The sequence below is a fragment of the Cynoglossus semilaevis genome, chromosome 7, assembly GCF_000523025.1.
Source record: "Cynoglossus semilaevis isolate Cse_v1.0 chromosome 7, Cse_v1.0, whole genome shotgun sequence".
Taxonomy (NCBI): domain Eukaryota; kingdom Metazoa; phylum Chordata; class Actinopteri; order Pleuronectiformes; family Cynoglossidae; genus Cynoglossus; species Cynoglossus semilaevis.
Genome location: NC_024313.1, coordinates 2,166,953 through 2,171,663, shown reverse-complemented (window position 1 = coordinate 2,171,663; position 4,711 = coordinate 2,166,953). Strand labels below are relative to the sequence as shown.

Genomic DNA, 4,711 nt, shown 5'->3' with positions numbered 1-4,711 from the left:
TGACACCTTCAAAGGCATTACTAGCAGGCTGAGCCAGAGGGACAAGAACAAGGGAGCAGAAACACAGAGTACAGATGTGGAGATGGCTGATGGAGCGATACACAGAGGGTGAGAAAAAAGGTAGGAGTCAGAATTAAAGGTATGCTTACCAAGAAGGGAATACCTTCAACGTCTTCACTCCACCAGCTGATCAGAGGACGACAGACTTCCACAGACATCCAAAGCAGTTAAGGAGTGGGCGTGGACTGGTTTCTAGGAGACGTTTGTCCTCTTCTTCACAACGTTATTCCTGGAACAACAACAATCCAAACAAAAGTTTTACTGAGGGCATTCTCTCTCCAATCTTTCACAACAGTTCAGGTGAACAGTCAATCACATTTTTATCAAAATTAAATTCAACATTGTTTTTGTTTTTTTTTTGTTTTTGTTTTTTTAAGAAAAGCTTTGTTTGAACTAAACCAAAGTGTCAAAGGTCAGTATGTAATGTTAGAAAAGAATCTGATGTTTTATCCCACATTGCCCACATTTTTTTCACACTTTTGGTATGACCAGTCTATAGTATAGAGGGTTCCCAACACCGGGTGCAGGGACTGGTGATGGTCCATAGGTTATTTGGTCCCAGCCACAGTCGCAGTGTTACCCCATCGACAGTAACAGCTGATACCGGCCGACAGATCTTTGGTACCAGCCACAGTGGGACAAATTTACTTCATTCAAAAACAATCCAGTAACAACTGATACCGGCCGACAGATCTTTGGTACAAAAAAGTTCAGGGACCGCTGATTTAAGAGAGTCAATACATAAAGTAAAGACCACACACTGGTCAGTGGTCCAGCTAAAAAGGGGGCGCGAGATGTGCCGTGGATACAGAATGTTCACCTTTTACTCTAGCCTATTACAGAAAATGCATTGTTCCACACTTATTAAAGCTACAGCATCCCAGTTTACCTCGTTATTTTATTCTCCCAGTTTAAGTGGTGGTGCTTATGTAAGCCTTAGATGTCTCCGGTGATCAGCAGGGAGTTGGGGGGGGGTAACTGAGGCTGTATTTTCTTCCACATAATCACTTCCCATTGGAGTCATTACAGGAGACAGCAGAGACACAGCTACCTCTGCGTACCACGCTAACAACCCATCAATCTACGTGCACCAACTGCCATTCCTACTCTCCTGCACCATCTTACTGTTTCCATAATACTGATCTACCTCTGTCCATCACTGTCTATAACAACTTTCATATGTCTCCTCTCTCTGTCCCTTAAAGCTCTGACAGTTTTTTTTTCAAGAAAATGGCTTTTCTGTGTGTAAAATCCCACTGGTTCCTGATTGGCTTGAGTGACTGAAAGGGCACAAATCACCCACTGGTAGTAAGAGGACATATTTTTAAAAGCTGGTTGAGCAGAGTAGCTCTCAGGGAAAAGGCAAGGGAATTCATGTAGTGAAATTCCATGTAGGCTGGCTAAACAGGATTTTCCTACTCCCTGAATTTCAAACTTTCACTTCCAACTACAGAGATGCAAACCCTATGATATGTCACGCTTTTTCACCGTAGCTCTAAACTCACGTACTGTACATAAGTACCTATGTCAGTGTCACGCTTTTTCACCGTAGCTCTTAACTCACGTACTGTACATAAGCACCTATGTCATTCATCTACGCTAACACAGCGCTAACATCTTAACATTGGACACAAAAACATCAGAAGAATCTGACACCTGGGAGTCACAATGAAGGGCAAAGAGTTCCCAGAGAAACGACACAGACGAAAGAAAGTGAATGTTGTATGGCAGCAAATATCAACAAAGCCGGTTTCCGAGTACCCGCAAAACATTGTATGCCAGGGACAAAACATTACTTACTCATTCCTTTACCATATTTACACACTTCTGGGACTGAATGGTCATGTAGGCCCAACCTCAATGACCTCACGCAGATGTTTACACCACCCTTTTTCTCAAAACTCCTCCTCCGCAAATAACCTTCACGTAGGGCTAATTACTTTAGCGTTGCTCCAGAAAATTTGTCATGGATAAAAGCTCAGAAATTGCTGACACAGGCCGCTACAGTTAATAGCTAGCTTTGAGACCACAGCGTTCTCCCTGCCTCATTATCATTCGTCTTCAGCTTTCCCTCAAAAGCGCGGGTTTACAAGAGTGTTTTCTAAATTAAATATTAGGTATTTAAAAAATGGCAAAGGACACGTACACACGTACTGTACATAAGTACCTATGTCACTCACCTACGCTAACACAGCGCTAACATCATAACACAGGCCATTGGAAAATCTGAAGAATCCGACTTACACCTGGGAGTTAAGATGAAGGGCAAAGAGTTCCCAGAGAAACAACACAAACAAAAGAAATATCGGGAAAACAATAACTTTAAAAGTAGCCTTCTACTTCTAGTACTAGTAGTATTTTTATATACTTTAATCATACTAATCAACACCTTGCAGACACTGGAAACACATACCTGTCTCACAATGCTAATAATTCACAACCAGACAATATAGTTGAGGCGTAAAGATATTTATAGCTTGGTTTTTGCTCCAGCTTCTCCCTGATATTTATAATAATCTTCATAGAAGTCAAAATTCCCATTCGCTTTTTTCGGATTAGTTGCATAATGCATGATTAAATATTTCACACAGACATGACAGCCCACTCACTGTAACAAAGTTGGATTGTTAGTTCCTGCAGTTGCGATGACACACGTCTCAGTTTTGAGCTAAGAACTTGGGCTGTCAGCCTTTTTTTAAAAAAGCAGACACTTCTTCTCCTTCTTTAGCTCATTATCTACATCCCTCTCTCATTAGCACTCCTCCCTGGTGCCTGAAGAAGTTGCTCGCCGAAAGCTCAGACTATTGATTATGGAACTGGTTCAGCGGCTCGGCTCCGGCCCAGGTCCCTGTGGCTCAGGCCACACTGTCCTCCTCCACAGCCAGTAGTTCTGAGAGGAAATATCACTAAACTACAATACTAAAATATCACTAAAGCACAATATTTATTCAAGTTACAAATATTGTACATGACTGGGTAATAACGTTTAATTCATCAGGTTAAGAAACTCGCCCACGTGGACTTTATGAAATGCTTCTAAGCTTCCATGTCCAAACAATATAGACTGGCGGGCAGCATTTGGCCCCCCGGGCCTTGAGTTTGATACATGCTTTAGATTATTTAATTATTATCTACCACAAAAACCTGGGATCCAAAATGTCCTTACACTTAACACAACGTTTGCTCAAAGTATTGGTCACAATTAATACATGTACATTTACTGCGCAACTAATAAAACAGTGGAAACAACGCAGTCTGAAATTGTTTTTTTTTTTTTCAGGTATAGGAAATATTTAGCAGACTGTGGCCTAAGAGTATTTTGACTGGACACTGCTTACATTTTATTTACATTTTTTATTTTAATTTTAAATTTATAATTGGTAAAAACATAGAATATTTTTATATTTTTATTCAAAGAATGCATTCATATAATTTCAATAATATTTTTTAATTTCAATTAATTTGAATTCAATTAAAATCAATTTTTTAAAATTTAATGTTTTTTTTAACGTGAGGTACTAAAACTGCAAAAAATGTACTTCCCTCTCTCTGTCTCCCCCTCCCTCTCTCAATCTCTCGTGACAACTGAGCAGCGCAGAATCCAATTTAACAGCCTTTTTTTTTTTTTTGGCGTTTTTTTGTACACTGAATATTTAATGGCCTTGTGTTGGAGCATTGATGTTAAAATATTTATCGAGAGGCCAAACACAAAGGCAGAAGTCCAGTGTGGTGCCTTTAAATCATGGATTCTCTTTGTTCAGCCACTTTGCCAATCTCAGCTGAAGCAAATCACAGCACTTACGCTGCATATGATGGTTTATCCCTAACTCCAGATCTAACGGTAAAGTTAGCCAAAAAAATAGAGCCATACTGAAAATATAGAAGTTGAGATTCTTGGTTCTTTTCTGTCCAGAGACTGTAGTGAAACTAACAATAATTATTATAAAGGCTGTCAAACAAATAAAATGCTTCATCTGGTAAATCAAAGCTTTTGATTATTCATCGCTTCATTCATTTAGCCTCACTATTAATCATGAATAATCAAGATAATCCTACATTTTTAAAAATGCAATTTTTACTGCAAATAGCTGAAAGTAAAACTACGGAAGCGTATTGCTGCCACACTGAGAAAAAAAAAATTGGCTCAGTTTCACGTAATTACGTGTTAAGTTTTACGTTATTACGTGATAAATTTTATGTTATTACGTGATAAGTTTTATGTTATTACGTGATAAGTTTTATGTTATTACGTGATAAGTTTTATGTTATTACGTGATAAGTTTTACGTTATTTCGTGATAAGTTTCACGTTATTACGTTATAAATTTTACGTTTTTATGTGATAAGTTTTACGTTATTACGTGATAAGTTTTACTTTATTTCGTGATAAGTTTAACATGATTACGTTATAAGTTTTATGTTATTTCATGATAAGTTTTACGTTATTGTGATAAGTTTCACGTCATTACGTTATAAGTTTTACATTATTTCGTGTTAAGTTTTACGTTATTTTGTGATAAGTTTTACGTTATTTTGTGATAAGTTTTACGTTATTTTGTGATAAGTTTTACGTTATTTCGTGATAAGTTTCACGTCATTACGTTATAAATTTTACGTTTTTATGTGATAAGTTTTACGTTATTACGTGATAA

At 37.8% G+C, this 4,711-nt stretch overlaps 1 long non-coding RNA gene across 2 annotated transcripts in view; it reads right to left on the bottom strand.

The window, feature by feature from the left end:
* LOC103380675 (uncharacterized) overlaps nt 1-4,711 on the bottom strand; it is a 19,298-nt gene that overhangs the window by 7,862 nt on the left and 6,725 nt on the right. For both annotated transcript variants that reach the window (XR_001760270.2, XR_521706.3), the window contains exon 4: nt 150-289. This is a non-coding gene — a long non-coding RNA (uncharacterized LOC103380675). The remainder of the gene's footprint in view (nt 1-149; nt 290-4,711) is intronic.